Raw genomic sequence first — 23,679 nt, forward strand, 5'->3', positions numbered from 1 at the left:
ATTCTCACATCCAAACAGGTACAAAAGGAAATTCTTTCAGGTTGCAGTCATTCCAGAAATAATACAGCTGATAAACAAAGATGAAATCTCACCAAATTAACACACTACTTCTGATAATTTTTTTTAAATTGTGCAATAAGAGATCCTTGAATCATGACACTAATATTGTTGTTGTTCAGTTGCTAAGTCACATACAACTCTTTGTGACCTCATGGACTGCTACGTGCCAGGCTTCCCTGTCCTTCACTATGTCTGGGAGTTTCCTCAAACTCATATCTACTGAGCTGGTGATGCTAATGACACTAATAGGTATGCCAATTAATATTTTTTGAAACAAAATGAGTACTCTAAAGTTTGTGGTAGGGACTTCCTTGGTGCTCCAATGGTTAAGACTTCGAGCTCCCAATGCAGGGAGCCCGGGTTCCATCTCTGGTCAGGGAATCCACATGCCACAATTTAGAGTTCGCATGATACAACTAAAGATTCCACATGCTGCAGCGAAGAACATCGAAGATTCTGTGTGCCACAACTAACACGCAGTATAGCCAAATAAATAAATACGTAATGTTTGTGATCTCCTTTCAAATGAAGCTAAAGGATAACACGAATAAAGTAGTCCAAAATCTTTCCATGCCCACTGGTTCTTCTACGACCAGCCCCAAGTATATCACCTGCTAGAGTGTTGCTGTCACATTGACTTCCTTTTCATTCAACCCAGCTCTTCTTCAGCCCTGGGATTTATATGTGCAAATCCCTCTGCCTGGAGGGGTCTCTCCATGGCGTTGGGCAGGACTGGCTCCACAGCATTGTTCACATCTCAGACACATCTTTGTTGTACAACTTAGCAAATAAGGTCCTTGCCTGGGCCCAGGTCTTCTTTGTCACCGAATCCTCCATAATTTCTTCTTTTTAATGGTTAATGTAGTGAAGTACATCCATAACATAAAATTTAGCACTTTAACCATGTTTCAGACAGCAGCTCAGCAGTGTTAGATATGTTCACAATATTGCACCTGTCATCTCCAGAATCCTTTGCATCATGCAAAACTAAAACTCTGTGCCCGTTAAACAAGCTCCCTTCCCTCTGCACTCTAGTCCCTGGCAACTACCATTCTACTTTCTGTCTCTATGTTTTTAACTACCCTAAGTATCTCACATAAGTGAAGTCCTGTAGTGTCTTGTCTTTTGGTTAATGATTTATTTCACTTCACATAATGGCCTCAAGAATCATCCATGTTGTGGCACATGTCAAAACTTCCTTCCTTTATAAAGCCGATAATAATTCATTATATCACATATACCAGGTTTTGTTTATCTATTAATCTATCGATGGATACTTGAGTTGCTTCCATCTCTTGGCTATTGTGCTTAATACTATTATAAACATGGGTGTATAATTATCTCTATGAGAGCTCACTTTCAGTTCTTTTGAATATATACACAGAAGTGGAATTGTTGGGTCATATGCAGTATTTTGGCTACCTGATGTGAAGAGCTGACTCATTTGAAAAGACCCTGATGCTGGGAAAGATTGAGGGCAGGAGGAGAAGGGGACGACAGAGGGTGAGATGGTTGGATGGCATCACCGACTCAATGGACATGGATTTGGATAGACTCTGGCAGTTGGTGATGGACATGGAGGCCTGGAGTGTTGTGGTTTATGGAGTTGCGAAGAGTCGGACACAACTGAGTGACTGAACTGAACTGATGATAGATCATATGTTTAATTTTTGAGAAACTGCCATTCCATTTTTCATAGCAACTATACCATTTTACATTCCCACAAACATTCCAATTTCTCTACAACTTCGCTGACACATTATTTTCTGGGTTTTTTTCTAATACTAGTCTTCTTAATGAATGTGAGGTGACTCCAAACTTCCTTTCTAGCATACATATCCTTTTTCTCTTTTATTCATGTTTTAAATTTCTTACTGAGACACTTTTTGAGATATACTTGCTAAAAAAGATTAAGATGTTGATCTAAAAGATGTGATAGATTCTTTCTGAAATGTTTCTGGTATAGTCTATCATTAAAATAGAAAGCAGAGTCAATTAAAATTGAATACTCTGTTCAGTGAGCAGTAGCTTTGAATGCAGAGCTGAAATAGTTCTCTATTATTTCTGCAGAAGCCTTAGAACTTAGTTCTGTCAAATCTGGAGAGGGGTCTACTCTTTCACTCACTAACTCAGACAATCTTTAGCTAACTATTTAACCCTAATTTCCTTATGCAAAAATGGAAATAAAAGAACTCACTTATGGAGCTGGGCTATATATTTGTGTGAATATTAAATGACCATATCTGGGACATGGAAGGCATTCAAGAAACCATAGATATTATTTTTTATTATACAACTGATTATCCCCTACATTGTTCAATGAGAAGATCCTTGCACAGAGTCATGAAATTTAAACACCATCTATTACATCTTTTATAGGGTATGAACTAAATGAAATCTAAAAAATTTATAAACTTGCTCATTAAGTCATGTTTTCCTGCTTTATAATCTGTATCTCTTTTCTTGTTTTAATTACCATTGTATCCCCAGGTCAAGCAAAAGATTTACCACATAACAGATATTTACCACCTAAGAGTTAATATCCCTGGCAGTGATCCTAACTATGCCCCTGGCTAGGATTCCACAAATTGTCCACACTTTTGAGTGGGGTTCTGTGTGGGAATATTCCAGCAACTCCTAGAAAAGAGTTAAGAGATTGAGAGAAATTTTGAAGTCTTTCTATCTAAGAAGTAGTCCCAGATCATTAGCAGTTTATAGAGAAGCACTGAGTAAGAGTGGCCTTTTGGTAACTAGGTTGAAAGAACTGCTTAATTTCTTTCCACTATACTTAAAGTATCATTTTTATTGTTATTAAAAATTGCTAATGTCAACTGAATGAACATGTTACCCAGTTCAAAGCAGCCTAAACTGCTGAGGTAAGAAATTATAATGATTAGTTATTAGAGGGAAAACCATTACATGAATGCAATGGGGAGTTACAGAGCAACAAGTAGATAATTTCTGTCTAACTACTGGGTAATTAATGCAGTAAGAAAATAACATGTACATATTGGGAATGAAGAATTATAGATTATTTGCACTTATTTTCTTTCTGTGGCAATTAAATTAACTATCTTTGATTTCTCACCTGTTACCATGGTTATTTTCGGTGATTTGGGTCATTAATGTCTTGAATATAACAGTTACATTAAAATTACAGCTCTTTCAACTTTGCAAAAAGATTCTGAAGCTACTGTGAAAGAGAAAGCGGTTGGCTTACGGAAAAAGAGCTGCCTGTTGAATGAAACTGTTTAATCATCTAAAAGCTAAGAAGTCCCACCCTTTGTTCCTTCGTGATTTTCCCTAGTAGCATCACTGAGATTGTGTTCACCTAGGATTGCAATGAATTGGCAGGTGTTCTTGGGACAGTAAATTCTAACTAGTCCTACTTATGTTGTTAATACTTCCTCTCAATAATTAGAATGAGTTTTCTCCACCTCACTCTCAAAAATTCTGGAAAAATAATATATATTAAATATATGATGAAAAACATATAACTGAAACAAAATCAACCCTTAATTCTCTAAAAATAAGTGTGAAAAACAGACTGATTTCTGGTGGAGCCATAATAACTAGTTCCTGTTCAGGACGTGGAACATTGCCATGAGCTTTCTCTTCAGAAAAAATATCCCAGTATTGATGGCTTGGTGCTGACTAGATGTGAGGGAAAATCCTAAAAAAAAATCAAGGCTCTACTTTACTGATTTAGTCATGAGTTATAGAGTTCTCCCTCACCCACCTCTGGCGGTGCCCTTCACCCCTAGGCTTAGTGGATGTCTCAGTCACCCAGGGGTGAGGGCACAGCCAGAGGTGGGTGAGGGAGAACTCTCTAACATATGAGGTACACAGCAGGGCCTCCACTTTCTCCAATCACATTTTATAGAGAATATGTTATCCTTGAAAAGCAGACAATAATAAATACCTTGCCTTAACTGAACTCCAGGTCTTAAATCTTCTCCAACAGCTCTCCTCCAATAACCTGGGTGGACAGGTTATATGTGTCAAGACAGGAATCTGACAGTCTGATTCACCACATCAAATCAGAGATTTGGGTACCCTCTGTGGAGCTTTACTTGAATGAACAGAGGAGCCCAGAAAATGGAGTCTTCATTTTCAGTAAAGAAACTGGAGGGGCTTCTTCTCTGCCCATATTTCTTGCACCATGCTATGCACAATTTTAGACCTCATCTCAAGAATGCAGCAACACCTAAAGCAACTGCTTTTACACTTCTCTTTGACCTCATGCATGCTAAGTCACTTTAGTCATATCTGACTCTTTGTGACCCTATGGACTGTAGTCTGACAGGCTCCTCTGTCCATGGGGTTCTCCAGGCAAGAATTCTGGAGTGGGTTGCCATGCCCTCCTCCAGGGTATCTTCCCAACTCAGGGACTGAATCAGAATCTCTCTTATGCTTCCTACATTGGTATGCAGATTTTTTACCACTAGCATCCTCTTTGATCTCAGGAGAGTACAGAAAAGTGTTGAAGCCAGGCCTTGAGATGTTGCTGGAACAGAGTGAGATATGATGGCAGGCTGAGAGATTATCATGCCTTACTGTGGAAAGGAACATTGTAAGAAAAATGATAATACTCTACATATACCTGTAGAACTGGAAAGAATGTATATGGGAATAGGGTAAGTGCTTCTGCATAAGTGAAAGCTTTTCTTCTGTGGATTCATTTATTCTTTTACACAACAGATATTTCTTAAGAACCTCTACCTGATACACACTGTTCAGCAAGTTAGGAAATCAGTGGTGAGCAAAATAGTCAAGGTCCTTACTCTTATCAAGTCTACAGTCTTACAGATTAAAATAAAATTAGCCAAACCATTTTATTAATATCAATTATAAACTGTAAAAATGTTCTGGGAAAACATTTAGGATATCCAAACTTAGGATATCCAAAGTCAGTGAATTATTCTATACAAGCATATAACAGACAGAATGATCATATCTGGAATATCAGAAAATACACTCCTCAGCAAATGTCATTTTAGCTGCTCTGAAACATATGAGTCAGAAGTGAAGGGCTTCATAAGCAGATAGAAAAGGAAACTCAATGACCCAAAGATGAGAAGGGAGAGCACCATGGGTATGAACATGAAGGATTGCCATTCTGTTGAGAGTGCAGAAAGTAAGGAAGAGAAGGATCATACAGAGTCTTGCAAGCCAGTGTAAAATTGTGGTCTTTATCCTAATCACAATGGAAAGCCATTGATAGGTCTGCACTAGGGAAGACTTACACCTGCATTTTTAATCTCTTTGCAGGTACTGAGTACCGACTAGAACACAAGGTGGCAAGAATGGTGAAGGAAGATTCTCAACTGGTAGGTTATTGCAGAACCAGGAAAGACAGCATCTTGGCCCAGGATGGATGGTGGTGGACATATTAATAAACAGAAGCTGATGGATGAACAATTAGGCATAAAATTAACCTAGGATATCCGAAGTAAGTAAGAGGGAGGGTGACGCTTGGTTTCTGGCTAACACAAGAAGATGTGGATGGTGTCATTTGTTAAGATGAGGAGCATCAATGAAGAATCAAGTTTGGGTGGATGAAGAAGAGTTCAGTTTTGCATTTGAAGGTCTAAAGGACAGCGGGGGAATTTTCTTTCATTTTCATGATTGATACCATGAAAAGAAAGGTCTAATCAAAAACTCATAAATCAAACTCAGGGTGAAAGAGGAGAATCTCTGACTCTGTCTTATTGTTTGTTTGTGAGTATGTGTGCTCAGTCACTCAGTTATGTCCGACTCTTGGCAACACCATAGACTGTAGCCCAGCAGGCTCTTCTGCCCGTGGGGTTTTTCAGGCAAGAATCCTGAAGTGGGTTGCCTTTTTTTCCTCCAGGGGATCTTCCCAACTCAGGTATTGAACCCGCATCTCCTGGAGCTCCTGCATTGCAGGCAGACTCTTTACTGCTGAGCCACTGAGGAAAAGTATTGTTTGCTTACTTCTATTAACTGTAAAGATAAAAACTAATAACTCATGTCTGTTATTTTGATTTGGTTTTTAAGCTTAAAAATTGTTAAAGCTTCATTCATGGAATGAAGTTACAGGACTTTAAAGCTGGAAAAGGCCATATATTAATAAACAGTATACAGTTGAAAAACATGGTCCCTCAAAGCTTGCAATTTACTCAGTGAGTGAATGATAATGTTAGAAAGCAGCCAGAAGTCTAGTGAGAACCAGAGAAGCTTTCTTCCTCTGACAGGGACAGTGTGGCTCCTAGCCTGGCTGACAGCCCACATCACTAGGGGGCTGGGGGTTGGGAGCAGGGGAAGGATCTTATACACGCACACGCTTGGCCCCACTCCTTAGCTTTTCCAGTCAACCTGGAGTGACCTAAGGATCTGTACTTTTAAATGCCTTCCAAGTGACTTGATGATTGACCAGATTCAGTACCCCGTAAATACACCAGGTATCCCATATCAGCTCTCCTTGGGGGCGTCTCAGGTGGTACTAGTGAGACAGAACTCACCTACCAATGCAGGAGACACAAGAGACACCAGTTCAATCTCTGAGTCATGAAGATCCCCTGGAGGAGGGCATGGCAACTCACTCCATTGTTCTTGCCAGGAAAATCCCGTGAACAGAGGAACCGGACAGGCTATAGTCCATGGGGTCACAAAGAGGAGGACACAAATGAAGCAACTTAGCACACAGGCACACACCAGCTTTCCTTAGGCCATTTTATAAGATTTTTAAACTGATATTTAAAAAACAAATTGCTTTTTTCCCCTAAGTAAATGCTTCCAGTTTAGTAAGACAACTAAAAGTGTTCGTTATGAAAAGTATTCATCACTGGAGTGAACTCCAAGATTTTAAATTCATTTTGAGGTACATGTGAATGATAAGAGGCTTCTTAATTTCTGTGGAGAAAGAAATTATTTCCAGTACAAAAAGTGATCCAATATAAATATCTCCCTTTTATAAAACAATAATCCCTTGGCTGTATTAAGATTCTTCTAGAAGCTTAAAATAGTTCAATACTCCTAAGAGTAAATGTTTAATTTTGGTATTTTACTTTTAAGTGTTTGGGTTTTTTTTTTCTTTTAATAAAGATACAGTAGGTCCAAATAAGTCCAATTTATTCTTTGAGGATTATAAAACACTCAAAAGTATAAAAAAATGGATATTTTATAGGCAAGAATGAACATTCATGAATACCAGATTTTATAAACAATACAAATGATAGTAACTTGGAAAACTGAGCAAAATTCAACAACGACAACCAGTGTAACAGGAAACAATCCCTTAGGTATTGATAATCATCCTAGACTTTGGGGAAAGGAGTCATGAAAATCAAAGTTAAGTGAAGCAGTTACACAGGTCTTGGAGAGCTGCATGAAAAAGGCGTGGGGACAGTAGGTAGGGACTGGCACATCTGGCTTTAGTAGAGAGATGAATACGGTGAGCTATTTTCGTCTGACTGACCATTATGCCACAGAAACATGCAAATGCTTTCCTGGTTTCTTTCTCTTCAGATTCCATAGTACCTTTGTTTCTCTCTGTTCCTCCTCCTCCCTCTCTCTCTCTTTCTCTCTTGGTGGCCATTAACTATACTGACAGTTTGACAGGCTGAAATAAGGAAATAAAACACTTAAACATTGTTTCCTGATGTATGCATTCATCTCTCCTGCCAAACACAGATATTGAGGAGATACTTCACTCCTCCTGTCAGCTTACTAAATTACAGCCCAGCTCGCAGGTCTCTCAATCTAAGTGAAGCTCCCTTCCTTCCAGAAGAATATGCAAGAGCTTCCGTCTTTTTGCCGAAATCCTTTATCATTTTTAATAGTGAATCTTCTTAAGCTATGGGTGGACCTCTGGAAGGGGCTGATTATCTTCCTGCTTTTTAAAAGCTGTCAGCATTCAGTTTTATTTTTTAGAGTGCTTTCACTTAGGCAAGGGCAAAAGAATCCTGAACCTGGTTAAAGGTTTCTTTCTCAGAACCAACCAAGAGTTTCAACTTTTTAAAACTAGATACTCATTAACCTGACACTGATTTAACCCTAATTCTCTTGCCAGGTCCAGTGATAGAAAAAAGCTTGATCAGGTTTCTGACATCCCCAATACATGCCCGACCACAAATAATAGAAGCTTCTGCCACTATTATTTGCATGTGGCAACTAGACTTTTCTGTTCAGCAAACTTTGAAAACCTTACAAATTAATAATTAACTTCTTCCAGCGGTGGATGCTGTAGATTAAATTTTGAGAGAATAGTAGCTAAGAGGGAGGCATTAAAGGAGAGAAAGCGACTTTCAATTGATTATTTACCTCTTTTTCACCACCATTAACATGAAGAAAAAATTTCAAGGTGAAATATTCAAGAATTTGAAACAAAAAGAATAATAGAAGTTAACCTCTAAGACTTTTTCTTTGCTTCATTCTTTTAACTGCATTTATCCTGTACCTACCCCATGCAGTGCTCAAGTGTATATTCTCTGAAAGATGCTGAGGACAATCCCACATCTCCTGTCTGGTTCCCAAGGTACTTGCAGTCTAGAAGAGATGCCACACTTATAAGTAAGTAGAACACAGGTGGAAACTATTTCCAAGTGGAGCTAGAAATAAAATGTGATGGAAATTCAAAGAACGAAGAAAGCAGCCCTACCCCCACCACCCACACTGAGAAATTCACAACACAGTCTCACTAAAAGATCAAAAAATTTCCTCTCCAAGACTTACGTATTTTACTGTAATTCCTTGTGTTTTTGTTGCTGTTGTTCTTACGTATGTTGTCTGTTAGGCCATAAAATCTGTGAGGCCTTGTGCTTTGACTAGTTTGTTCATGAATATATTTTCAAGAACCCAGTAGGCTGCATGTAATGTGTTCCCAATAAATATCTGTTGAATGGGTAAGTGAATCATCCTGTGATGATAAGTAGTGAATGAATCTGAATCTTCTGAGGAAGATTTTCTGAATTTCTGATTGATATTAATTCCTTATCTCATTGAAGACCACCAATAAGAAAGAAGACTTGTATAAAGTTGCTGGACACCCCAATGATCATAGATACCATATTCAATTAGCACAATTGCCAAAACAAGCATGACCAAACGACAATTTTTGTAGAGCTGAGGGTTTCGTTTTACTTTTTTTTACTGCCCCTCTTTTGCAATATGACCACCATCAGTGATTACAGGATTAATCACAGAGGTGAGTAAATCTCCCTGCAGTGTTTCTGTCTCCTCTTTGCTTCATATTTTTCCCAAGAAATAATACTTTCAAAAATACCCTTGCACCATCTTCCAAAAATTGTAATCCAGTTATTGCTAGTATAAATTATCCATAGAAGTGAAAGGTTACTATAGTAAAGATTAGAAAAATGTAAAGATAAGTCATTCAGAAAATCCACTTGCAGAATACCTTCACCAAATGAGATTAAATTCTTTTACAATAAACTATTTGGTATCCAAATCCTTTTGCTTTATCAAAAGTTGCCTGAAACATTAGCTACTATTCATTAAGCATTTATTTATAAGCGCAGCACAAGGTGCTGCATGAATATTTCTTCACTCAAGCCCCACAATTACCTTTTAAGAGAGAAATTTTATCCCCACATCACAGATAAAGAAATTGAGGCACTGAAAGATTACTCTGAAAGTTGAGGAATCCAAGTCCACCCTGCTTTGAAGCTCCAAATCATTTCTATTCTTTGCTCAGCACTCATTATATAATGCAGTGATTGTGTTTATTTTGGCTTAAAACTCACAAATATTTCACAAGAAAATTCTTCTCAGTAGTGGTCATAACTTAGCTCTTTCGAGTTAGTATCACACGCAAAATTCAAACTGAGTTACCTGGCTTGAAAAAATATACAAATTATAGCATTTGCTATCTCATGAAAAAGTCTTAAATGTCTGATTCAAAAATGCCATTGTGATTATAAGGTGGCAAATTATGAATGAGGCTGGTGGGGGAGAAGCGCTGAGAACTGGGTCTTGCATGGGTTTCATGGGTAAGTTAGGACATATGCAATAGGATTTTTTGACTAATTTCTAATTTCTCCTACGTGTGCCTCTTCTCTTGTTTTCTCCCACTATTTTCTCAAATGTCTTGGCAACATATTAATATATTACCCTTTAAAATGTTGGGAAGAGTACTTTGGGGAAAATTACTCTTCTTGTTCTTCCTTAACCATACATCTGGGGTGATATATGAATAATTCTGATCCCCAACATTGCACTCTTTCTACTATAATATATTGCCTTCCAGTAATTTCTTCTGGTTTTAAAAGTCAAAAGAAACTCCACTTTTGCCATACTCCAAAACCTTTTTCTAAATTTAATTCATATATTTGATCAAGGGATTAAAAAAAGGCTAAAACTTTTGTCCTCAGTCTCTAAAACACCAAAATGATTCTATGCATATCCTCCCCTTGACCAAAAAAGACATTTGAAATGCAGTGAAACAAAAAGACTATCTCTTTTTACCACACTTACATCTTTCCTCAATTTTATTTTAAAAATATTTACTCATAATAACACTAGATCTTTATACCATATGATATGAAAAACAAAAGTAGGGGAGTGAAAAATGGAGAGAACTAGTAGAATTGCAAGGACAAGAAAAAGAAGGAAGAGAAAAAGAGAGAAGAAAGAGGATGCTGAGAAAATAAGAGGAGTAAGACAGAATCTTTTTGTTTTGTCCACATCTTTTGGTTAGAGGTTTGCTTTGAAATAAAATTGTTTCTTTCAGTGCTCAATGATATTTTATTTCTAGGTAACTCCCTTCTGAAATAGGATAATTACAGAGGCAATTAGTCTAGCACACACAGGATGTCACTATTCCCTTATATAAATAGAACTGGCACGCATGTTTCAGGCAGAGAAAAATATCTGTGAAGACCAGATTTCAAAATGTAATAGAATTTTGTGCTATTTTGCCAGTTTGGGTTAAACTTCCCTATTGTCATCATCCTTATTTACTGAACAGCCTTTATGTTCTATTATCATCATAGAAGCTCTCTATGTAACTAGGAAGGTCTACTCAAATCATAAAGAAAACAATCCAAAATGAAAAAGTATTATGACATAAAGTAACTGAACAGGAATAAGTAAGGTCTTATTAGCAAGGCAAATACAGATAGGAAAGAGGGAGCTGGAACTGAAAAAGCTAATTCTATATTAGTTTAAACAAATGTTCTAACCTATGCAGTCTCCTAGGTTTTTTGTGCGATGACTTTATTTTACATATTCAGACTTTGGAAATTAGTAACTAGCATCCTTCTGACAACCAAAGGCTTCATAGCACAAGAGCTTTTCTAAAAGCTGAATATATGTAGCACTGGGTATCATGATCCAGTCCCAGGGACACACATGGAATTCACAGGAAAAGTTGTTAAATCATTAATAATGGCATCCATTTTAGCCTGAAACTCCTAACTACTGATTATTGCTTGCCTATTTATCAAAACCAAAATGATAAAGTGCTCTTCAAAAGAATAAATTGCCATATCTAGTACTAAATACATATTCATAGAGGGCACTTTGTCCTCTTGATGGTGACTACCCAGGATGACAAAACTGCAAGACACTGATGACATGCTAACATCTATGGTTCATTAGCTCCCCGTTTACGGCGGTAACAGTGAAAGCAAGGTCTTTAGGGCAGATCCTCATATTAATCAATACATTCGTCTCTCTTCTATGGCCATAAAGTATTACCCTCGGTTTGAGCAGCTGTCTCAAATAAGGTTTGCCATGGGTCACAACAGTGTCTGAGAGAGATACATAGTGACCATGAATACAGGGAAAAACACTCAAATTTTATTTCCTACTAACGATGGTCACCTTGCATTCTCTTCATGCACAAAGCACTGCATACTGCCTACAAATAAACCTAGTAGAGTGTGTGCTTCAGCCATGGGGTTACTCCACCTGGGTTTAAAAATTGGCGCCACCTCTTACAAGCTGTTGAGTCATAGTAAATTACTCAATTTCTCTCAATTCCCTCAGCTGAAAAATGAGTATACAAGTACCTACTTCACGAGGTACTTAGGAAGCTTAAATTAGATACTACATGCAAAGATCAAGAACAAAATCTGGCAAAACGAAAAGTCCTCAGTAAATGACAGTTGTTATAACATTCTGTAACTTATAAAAAGTGATGGAGTTTTTCTGATTTTACATCTGTGTGTGTGTATTTAAATCAGGAAAGCTTGCATTTAAATGTAAGCTCCTGTAAGAAGATGCAGACATTTCATTGGTGGCGAAAGTCTACAGGATAAGTTAACTGAGGTTTATAAAGCCTTCTATCAGCAGTAGCATCATCCCCTAGGCTAGTCTGTAGAGCAGTCTCTTTGGGGTTTCAATTTGGCTTACCTGAGTATACTGCAGTGGCACGGCAGACACGGGCTTTCTTCTACAACGAGTCCAAGACTACCACTGATGACGTAGGGATGGGCAAGGGATGAAGTGATCTCCCTTCCAGAAGGTGAACCATGGCACCGAGAACTTCTTAAAAGAACTTTTTTTGGTAAAAGATCATTGGCTTTACTGCTTCTATCTGACCTTTCTGCCCTATTTCCCCAGGGAGTTTGCTAGTGGGTGGGTAAGGGTAAGTCAGCTTTGCAGCTAAGCCAGCTAGGCAAATAAGTTGTTTTGACTATAGTGCCTACAAATATAGAGATACGTGCATAGGTATATTCTTTCCATGCATGCACCAGGATAACTCCAGAAAGTATGATAATTCAAAGTATATTACAGATTAAAGAGGAACACATTAGGATGTTTCCTTCTCCGTAACAACCAAATAAATCATGTTTGTTATTACAAGTCACACACACCCACACATATACAGTGGTTTCAAGTCTCAAAATCTTTTCACTTGAGGATTGCCTGATGAGACTGAGTCCTTTTGGGCAGGAGAGGAACCTCTAGGTTTTAAAATTACTGCTCTTAAAAAAAAAATAATAAAATAAAATTACTGCTCTTGTATCAATATTTTCAGCTACTGTAACAGCTGATTTGGGCTGACTATATGGGTAACCAGATCAATTGTGTAGACATTAATACTTAGGAGGGCATGTGGAAAGGGAATCAGCCAAAACACCCTATGAAATGGACTATAAAATCACTGTCAGAATGGACATTATCAACACAATAGAATTCTTCACAGCCCAGTTCTTCTTTACACAAATGAGGGCATAGAACAATTCAAATCAGCTCTGATGCCAGGACTGTGTGATCAGGTAGCGTTAATAACCAAGAGTAGCAGAAAATTGCCGTGAATCTGGCCGGTCAGTTATATGTTACTCTTTCCTTCTAACTCAGCATTTTAAATGACTTTGGTATTTAACAATTACTTGGATCTAATATGACCAGTTATTCAGAGACTTTTTCAAATTCTTTAGGATCTCAGAAAATCACAGCAAGTTATCAAGGTGAAAAAATAAGGGCTATTAATATAACAGCATTATATACATAATAAAATGTCCTGCTCCACCAGTAAAAACCAAATGATTTGCAAAACTCCATTCCTCACACAAATGCAAAAAACAAAAATGTAATTAAATACTATTAATTCTATTGTGCCAAGTCACTTGAGTCATGTCCAACTTTGTGTAACCCTATGGACTGTGGCCTGCCAGGCCAGGCAAGAATACTGGAGTGGGTTGCCATGCCCTCCTCCAGGAGATCTTCCTGACCCAGGGATCAAATTGATGTGTCTTATGCCTCCTGCATTGGCAGGCAGGTTCTTTACCACTTAGCACCACCACGTCATATAAATATACTATTACAAAAGTATATACATACAAATAGTTTCTATTCTATTCTTATCTTTATCTTTACCTACTATCATCTAAATATTGAAAAATTTACTGGTGAAACGATGTCTACCTAAATTTTCTGAGTTAGTTTTACTAATTCTTTTCTGCTATTTTCTCTGCTTTTTCCCCTTTTTCCCCTTCTCTCTCTCACTTGTTTCTTGATTTTACTGGGCAAAAATTAGTTATAATTTAGCTTCTTTTTTTTTTTTTTTGCTACATACAGTTTCACTTTCCCCTCTCACTCCTTTTTTCTGCCATCACCCCTGGAAGATAGCCATAAGTCACGCTGGAGAGATGCCAGGGTGTCCTGATCTTCCACGGTCTGAGTGCCTCCGTGTATATCTCTGTGAGGCTTACCTAAGTCACCACTTACAATATTGAGTAGAAAGTGCAGGTTGGAATAGTCAGCATTTATAAGTCAGCTGGTTACATGATACAAAAATATATAGCCAACTTCAGAATTTATAGCAATAACATTTATGTATCGTGTTACTCCTAGAACAATCCAATTTATAAAGTGCCTATTGTGTATACATAAGGAACAATCATAAATCATTTACATTAAACAGTGTCAACTAGCAAAACATGACTTTCCCCCTAAATTCTGCACACTGAGATTAATGAGGTTTTTGAAAGGAAGCACACTAAAAAAAAAAAAAAAAGAAAGAAAAAAAGCCCAACCAACTCTGATTCATCCTAGGCAGATAACATACCCATATAAAGGAGCAGGTGTCTGTAGTATGATTTAGAAGACCTATGGAACATCTCTGGAAAATATTAACCTTCTCTGAAGTAGAGAGCCGTCCATGAACTGAGCTAGAAATGTGGCAAGATACCAAGTCCGTCATCAACTTCAAGCTTTCTTTTATTTCCTTCTCAGTAAAGAATGGAATTACAACAAATAAACACAGAACACTTTAGGCCCTATTTGACCAGTTGTCTGACATGTTTTCATCTACAGGCACTGAGAGAAAACCTGAGAAAGAGCATGTAGATTACCTGCTTTGTCTCTTTCACTCCTAGTTGGAGAAAAATCCCTCTCAGTGACGAAAGCAATCAAGAGTCCTAAAGTGAAAAGCAAATATGTATGCAGATTTTTCTCCCTCTGTTCACTCCCTAGCTTATCCCTTTCAGACAAGCAGTCTACAGAAATCTATACTTTAGGGTCTTGAATTAAAACCCATTCCTTCTCTCTAAAAAGTCCTTCAAATAAATAATATGGAATGTTTTGACTGTTCACATCTGTAAAAGTATTTAATCTTATCTGAAACTTCACACCTACACAACTGAATTGGACATTATATAAGAAAAACACAACGTGAATTTCTCTAGCAGAAATCTGCTTCTCTATCTCTGTCTTTAGAAAGGATTACAGCAGTCATAGTTTCTTCCTGCCTTAACTCACAACCTTAAAAATAACCATTGATTTGTTTTAGCCAAAATGGAAGAGTAACATTTTTATTAAATGTAAAAATGTTTATTCCTTTAGGAAAAAAAACTTCATTTCTCCAAATCTATTAATGACTAATTTCTCTATAATTAAAATGAAAACTGAATCTGAAAAACAGAGACAAATGTATAGCCAGAAAATCTATAAACTAGTTTACATTGAATGAACTACCTGCTGTTTCGTGTTCACAGATAATTGACACTGTGTAGATAGGTTGTAATCTAGAAAGCAAAGCAAAACAAAAACCATAGAGAGAGAGAGAGAGTGGTAACTGATCTACAAGCTTCTGAATTGAAATAAGAACTGATGGTAAACTGAGGTTTCCAGGAGAAGGGTTTTAAAAATAACATGCTAATCTGGAAAGGCAGATACACTATGGCCTTTGTAGAAAGATTCTGAACACTGGGCACCCTCCCAAACAGCTGTATTTCACTAGTATTAATTGGTAGGGGAAAATATAATGCACTTCTTCACGACTGAGAGTATTAAACTTAACAAGGAGCAGTGACAACTTACTTCAGTCATAAGCAGATTTCAGTTAAAAAGCTTATCCATTCATGAGGAAGGGTGTTCAAACTTCAGAGGGTTTTGCTTGTGTAAAGAGACAAAAGGGAAGACAGAGAACTTTTCTTCAGTTAACATGTTTATTCTCTAAAATTATCTGGTGATCTCGGAATTCTTTCCTATTTTTGATTCACTTGAGAAGAAAAACTCTTGTGCTCAGTGAAGCAATTTAAAAATCCAGGCTAACCCCTTCTTCTTGTCAATACACTGAGAAAACTATGTAAAAATAAAGCATAATTGCGTCTCCCATCTGGGTTGCTGCCACTGTAGTCTCTGCATTCTTACAAGTTGTTTTCTTCCCAGTATTAATGAAAAATAGACAATGATTATGTAAGCATTTTTAAAGTACTGGTGTGTCCTATGATTGACCTACCTATATTTTTCACCAGTTCTCTCTAGATTTTTCTAGTAAAATAAATTTTAAGGAAATAACTGACACTTCACCAAGATGTTCTAAAAAATATGACTAGAAAGAAAAGAAATCAGCAACTCACAAAGGATTTGGGGTCAATTATCAAAAATACTTTATAGACCTGGTTAACATTTTTCAACTGAACTGACTATACTGAAAGGATTTATGATACATGTAAACAAAGACTCCCAAAACAATAAAAAATTGTTGATTCAACATCGAAAATGTTCTTTTTTTCCTAATGGAAACCTAACATTGCCAGTAGGAAGTTCTTAACTTGAGTAAAAGATTTTTCCTCTTTTCCTTCTACAAAATAATAGCTAAAGAAATAGCTTCAGGCTGACGTACTACATTTCCACTTTAGCTAATAAGAAAATATAACTTCTTTTCCATTTCTAACTTGATAACATCATTTAAACAATTAGCTAAGGATTGAGTATACACAAAATAAGTAAATTTTGTTCCTTTATTCAGGAAATGCCAGAAACAACAAATTTTCCTATATGGCTATGGATATCAGTGTTGGGTTTTGAGGGGTATTTTGGTTCTAGAAGGTATTGATTCAGTGTTACTTTCAGAATATCTTAACCTGGAGTCCATATATTGCTATTAAATCTATAGGTTTTTGGAATTATATGTAAATTTTCATGTAATTATATGAATTATGTGTAGAATATACACACCATTGTGATTTTTCCTACAGCCAATCATTCTGTTTGACTACCCAGCATCCATGCACCCTCTTTCTGTGAACAGGACCCCATTTTCCTCTGTAATTCAACCTTAATGCCTAATTCATGGAAAATGATGAAGCTGACTCTATCTCCTCCTCCAAGAGAGATGCTGTTACTGTTTAGAGGCTAAGTCATTTCTGACTCTGCAACCCCATGGACTGTTAACCCACCAGGCTCCTCTGTCCATGGAATTCTCCCAAGAAGAATACTAGAGTGGTTGTCATTTCCTTCTCCCTGGGATCTTCCTGATCCAGGGATCACTCCTGCATTGGCAGGCAGATTCTTTACCCCTGAGCCACCAGGGAAGCCCAAAAGAGATGCATAGGATGATTCTGTGATCTAACCAACACGAATTAGTACAAACAGATTTTGATAGGTCTTCTGGGAAAGAGTCTCTCTTTTTCTTGTTTGATCTGAAGCCTGAGAGGATGTTATAGCTGAAGCTCTGCTGCTGCCACCATCCTGCTCCCAAATGAAGCCAGAGACTGGGGCTACATTAGTGGAACCTCAGAGATAGAGAAAAAATGAGTCTTGTTTACAGTATTTTAATCCAGAAGTTAGATCTGTGCCCATATTTTCTTTCATTTTTTAAGGAAATACAATAATTTCTTTATTTTTTTAATTATTAAAGAATGATAACATATTTATAAATAGATTTTCTGTACTTTAATAAATAACACACACTCATGCACACTCATACCATCTTACTCCACAAATTAGCATAGCTGACTTCTTCAACTTAAATGTTACTGGCATTCTCTGACCTTTTCTACCTAAGGTAAATTCCCCTCTCTGTATTCTTCATTCTGTTCATCCTACCTGTCATTCATCTCATTACCTATTGTCAAAATCATGTGCCATATACTAGTTCTAATTTTGGTACACAGGAATTCAGTCAGTTTTCCAGTCCTTTTCAGTCAAAGTTTGCACAGTACAAGATTACTTTTCAGGAGAGAGGGACAGGGAGAGAAAAAAAGAGAGACAGACAGACTGAGAGAGACAGACAGACAGAGACAGATAGACAGTGAGGGAACAAGGGGAACAAATTTTAAAAACTGAAGATTCAAGTAGAGAGCCATATAGTAAGTTTCATCAATGATGGAGCAAATCAAAATTCTGATTACACACATACAAGAAAATACATTTTAGTCAAGCAAATATCTATAGCATAGATTAGGAGGAAAAGATTTTCATGCATTTTGATCTCCATTTCAACCAAACTTAGCTGACATAATTATGGAGCCCCTCAAAGTAACTGCTGGGGTTTAGTAGCACTTACCACTTCCTTTGAACTGGCTCTATAAATGCCAAGAGTGAGTATTTTAGATTAAATGAATAGATTAATAAACATCTTTGGAATATCCATTATTAAGGTTGATTTATGTTCTCTTGCCAGCAGTAATTCAAGAAAATGCCATGCTATTCAAAAAATATTGCACGTCACTCTCACTACTTTGCCAATGTTATGACACCATGCAAGTGTGACAATATCTATATTCTTTCACTGAACTAAGTATACACAAAAGCTGATAGATATTAAACCACTTTAAGTTTGCATGGGCATCAGCACAGGAACCACTCATATTTATAATTCTGATAAATGGCCTTTCATTTGTAAATTTATAGTGTGTCCATAATTTCTTTAGGGAACCAAGAGGTTCATTCAAAAAATTGCCACAACATTTATCTATCTAAAGATGATAGATATGGTTTATGAAATTAAATGCTTTTAAAAATTAAAATCATATTGCTAAGAAAAAGGACATGTTCTTTCATGGTTTGCTCACATTTTTAGATGATCACAACTGCACTCTCAGCAGTTACAATATTTAATCTAAATAGAATATTAATATATTTATTAAATATGCCCAAATATATTGTTATACAGTTGTAAGGCATCAGTATGAACTACTGGGCATCAGGTTCACTTAAATTTATTATTTTATTTTCTAATACCATTCCTCTGCAGTAACCTTATGAAATATATAAAGTATCATTAGAATATAATATTTCTTATTTATATTTAGTACTAATTACTAATTACTGTATTTAGTTTTTCAGGACTACGCCCAGCAAACTTCATGGCTTATTGTAAGCATAGACTATTAAAACTATATCAAATAAAATTACTTAAATAACATGTATATTTGCCAAAACATCAATGTTAACTAAATAAGGAGTCCTACTTTTAATCCCAATAAACACTTTGTTCAGTTGGAGAAATCAATGAAGGAGAAAATGAAAGATAACAATTAGCACTAAAGTAACCAATAAAAAAACAGTAGTCAAGGTTCTAAGTGCAAAAAGGCAATGTGGGGAACACATGTAAATCCATGGCTGATTCATGTCAATGTATGATAAAAACCACTACAAAAAAAAAAAAAAGGCAATGTACCCCGTTACTACTTGTGATTCATTTGTCATCATTTACTACCACGAGTAGGTAACACACACAAAACTCAGTGCTTTGTTTTTTTCTAGAGTCACTGTTTCTTTTTAATCTATCCTATCATTATAGAATCTACCAAAGAGTGAACCTTAATTATTTGATTTGGTTATATGAACAACAATCTCCAAATTGCAACTTTCTTTAGCATCAGCTCATCCATTCCAAAAAAAATTGTTTCAAATGCTTGCAAAATTTCTGTGCAACATATTTCTTACATATTGAGTGCTCTGTATTCTGCTTTAAAAACAGATAATAATCAAAATAAGAAAAAACAAGCAGTTTACATACCCCTGTGGACCGCTAGCTCCTTGTTGGCAGGAACATCCTTATCATCATCTTTGGGTCACAGGTGGCCAGCACAGCACCTGAGATACAATGTATACCTGTAAATGTGTTTGAATGAATTAAATGATACAGTGATGACTAGAATCCACCTGGATGGTATGAATTCAATAAAGCAACCAATCTATCCACCTAACCTCTTCCTCTATATTCTATATTATTAAAGTTTCGATATATGAGAACATTATGAGTATATGAGCAGTATATATTATTAAAGTAGCAGAATGTATGAGCATACATACTTCATATATAAACATATATATGTATGCATGTATGAATGTATGTATGCATGAGAGCTGGACTATAAAGAAGGCTGAGTGCCAAAGAATTGATGCTTTTGAACTGTGGTGCTGGAGAACATTCTTGAGAGACCCGTGGACTGCAAATAGATCAAACCAGTCAATCCTAAAGGAAATCAGTCCTGAATATTCACTGGAAGGACTGATACTGAAGCTGAAGCTCCAATACTTTGGCCACCTGATGTGAAGAGCTGACTCACTGGAAAAGACTCTGAGACTGGGAAAGATTGAGGACAGAAGGAGAAGAGGGTATCAGAGGATGAGATGATTGAAGGGCACCACCAATTCAATGGACATAAACTTGGGCAAACTCCGGGAGATGGTGAGGGACACAGATGCCTGATGAGCTGCAGTCCATGGGGTAACAAAGAGTTGGACACAACTTGGTGACTGAACAACAACAACAACATACACACTTAAGGCTTCCAGTGTGGCTCAGCGGTTAAAGAATCCACTTGCCAGCGGGGGAGACACAGGAGACTCGGGTTCAATCTCTTGGTCAGGAAGATCACCTGGAGGAGGAAATGGCAACCCACGCCAATATTCTGGCCTGTAAAATCCCATGGACAGAGAAGTCTGGTGGGCTATGGTCCATGCGGCTACAAAGAGTCAGACATGACTGAGTAACTGAAAAAGTGAAAGTGAAAGTCACTCAGCTCTGTCTGACTTGTTGCAACCCCATGGACTGTAGCCTGCCAGGCTCCTCTGTCCATGGAATTCTCCAGGCAAGAATACTGGAGTGGGGAAGCTGTTCCCTTCTCCAGGGGATCTTCCCAATCCAGGAATCAAACCCAGGTCTCCTGCATTGCAGGCAGATTCTTTACTGTCTGAGCCACCAGGGAAAGTATGCATGCATATATTCTTTTTTTTTTTTTTTCATTTATTTTTATTAGTTGGAGGCTAATTACTTTACAATATTGTAGTGGTTTTTGCCATACATTAACATGAATCAGCCATGGATTTACATGTGTTCCCCATCCCGATCCCCCCTCCCGCCTCCCTCCCCACCCGATGCCTCTGGGTCTTCCCAGTGCACCAGCCCTGAGCACTTGTCTCTTGCATCCAACCTGGGCTGGAGATCTGTTTCACCCTTGATAGTATACTTGTTTCAATGCTATTCTCTCAGAATATCCCACCCTTGCCTTCTCCCACAGAGTCCAAAAGTCTGTTCTGTACATCTGTGTCTCTTTTTCTGTTTTGCATATAGGGTTATCGTTACCATCTTTTTAAATTCCATATACATGTGTTAGTATACTGTATTGGTCTTTATCTTTCTGGCTTACTTCACTCTGTATAATGGGCTCCAGCTTCATCCATCTCATTAGAACTGATTCAAATGAATTCTTTTTAATGGCTGAGTAATATTCCATTGTGCATATGTACCACAGCTTCCTTATCCATTCATCTGCTGATGGGCATCTAGGTTGCTTCCATGTCCTGGCTATTATTAATAGTTCTGCAATGAACATTGGGGTGCACGTGTCTCTTTCAGATCTAGTTTCCTCGGTGTGTATGACCAGGAGTGGGATTGCTGGGTCATATGGCAGTTCTATTTCCAGTTTTTTAAGTAATCTCCACACTGTTTTCCATAGTGGCTGTACTAGTTTGCATTCCCACCAACAGTGTAAGAGGGTTCCCTTCTCTCCACACCCTCTCCAGCATTTATTGCTTGTAGACTTTTGGATAGCAGTCATCCTGACTGGCGTGTAATGGTACCTCGTTGTGGTTTTGATCTGTATTTCTCTGATAATGAGTGAAGTTGAGCATCTTTTCATGTGTTTGTTAGCCATCTGTATGTCTTCTTTGGCGAAATGTCTGTTTAGTTCTTTGGCCCATTTTTTGATTGGGTCATTTATTTTTCTGGAATTGAGCTGCAGGAGTTGCTTGTATATTTTTGAGATTAATCCTTTGTCTGTTGCTTTGTTTGCTATTATTTTCTCCCATTCTGAGGGCTGTCTTTTCACCTTGCTTATAGCTTCCTTTGTAGTGCAAAAGCTTTTAAGTTTAATTAGGTCCCATTTGTTTATTTTTGCTTTTATTTCCAGTATTCTGGGAGGTGGGTCATAGAGGATCCTGCTGTGATTTATGTCAGAGAGTATTTTGCCTATGTTCTCCTCTAGGAGTTTTATAGTTTCTGGTCTTACATTTAGATCTTTAATCCATTTTGAGTTTATTTTTGTGTATGGTGTTAGAAGGTGTTCTAGTTTCATTCTTTTACAAGTGGTTGACCAGTTTTCCCAGCACCACTTGTTAAAGAGGTTGTCTTTTTTCCATTGTATAGCCTTGCCTCCTTTGTCGAAGATGAGGTGTCCATAGGTTCGTGGATTTATCTCTGGGCTTTCTATTCTGTTCCAATGATCTATATTTCTGTCTTTTGCATGCATATATTCTTATATGTTTGAATTATAACTTCCTGAAAATCAATTCTCAAAAATAATTGTTTCTAAATGCTTTGTTGTTGTTGTTTAGTTGCTAAGTCTCGGCCAACTCTTTTGTGACCCCATGGAGTATAGCCTGCCAGTCTCCTCTGTTCTGGAATCTCCCAGGCAAGAATACCGGAGTGGCTTGCCATTTCCTCCTCCAGGGGATCTTCTCAACCCAGGGATTGAACCGGAGTCTCCCGTGACTCCTGCATTGGCAGGTGGATTTTTTACCATGAGTCACCAGGGAAGCCCCTTCTAAATGCTTATTCCATTACATATTTTCATTGTCTCTGGTTTCGGTGGAGGCCATACAGCCCAGTGTTTGAGATCATGTACATCAGAGTTACACTGACATATGTTCCAACAACACAAGAGAAGCCTCTACACATGGACATCACCAGATGGTCAACACCAAAATCAGACTGATTATATTCTTTGCAGCCAAAGATGGAGAAGCTCTATACAGTCAGCAAAAACAAGACCAGGAGCTGACTGTGGCTCACATCATGAACTCCTTATTGCCAAATTCAGACTTAAATTGAAGAAAGTAGGGAAAACCACTAGACCATTCAGGTATGACCTAAATCAAATCCCTAATGACTATACGGGGGAAATGAGAAATAGATTTAAAGGACTAGATCTGATAGACAGAGTGCCTGATGAACTATGGACGGAGGTTCATAACATTGTACAGGATACAGGGATCAAGACCATCCCCAACAAAAAGAAATGCAAAAAAGCAAGATGGCTGACTGAGGAGGCCTTACAAATAGCTGTGAAAAGAAGAGAAGCAAAAAGCGAAGGAGAAAAGGAAAGATATACCCATCTGAATGCAGAGTTCCAAAGAACAGCAAGGAGAGATAAGAAAGCCTTCCTCAGTGATCAGTGCAAAGAAATAGAGGAAAACAATAGAATGGGAAAGGCTAGAGATCTCTTCAAGAAAATTAGAGATACCAAGGGAACATTTCATGCAAAGATGGGCTCAATAAAGGACAGAAATAGTATGGACTTACCAGAGGCAGAAGATAGTAAGAAGAGGTGGCAAGAATACACAGAAGAACTGTACAAAAAAGATCTTCACAACATAGATAATCATGTGGTATGATCACTCACCTAGAGCCAAACACCCTGGAAGGTGAAGTGAAGTGGGCCTTAGGAAGCA

The 23,679-nt window shown here is 37.4% G+C and overlaps 1 protein-coding gene across 10 annotated transcripts in view; it reads right to left on the reverse strand.

Annotated features, from left to right (window-relative positions):
• The window catches only part of SOX5 (SRY-box transcription factor 5), a 1,103,086-nt gene that overhangs the window by 875,941 nt on the left and 203,466 nt on the right, over positions 1–23,679 (reverse strand). For 9 of the 10 annotated variants that reach the window (XM_043882232.1, XM_043882231.1, XM_043882225.1 and 6 more), the window contains one exon: positions 19,742–19,818. The gene's annotated coding sequence lies outside the window, so the exon portion shown is untranslated. Of the gene's footprint in view, positions 1–19,741; positions 19,837–23,679 lie in introns of all 10 variants that reach the window. The other variant, XM_043882233.1, reaches the window with a different exon arrangement.

Source organism: Cervus elaphus, chromosome 22 (assembly GCF_910594005.1).
Source record: "Cervus elaphus chromosome 22, mCerEla1.1, whole genome shotgun sequence".
In the NCBI taxonomy this organism is placed as follows: Eukaryota; Metazoa; Chordata; class Mammalia; order Artiodactyla; family Cervidae; genus Cervus; species Cervus elaphus.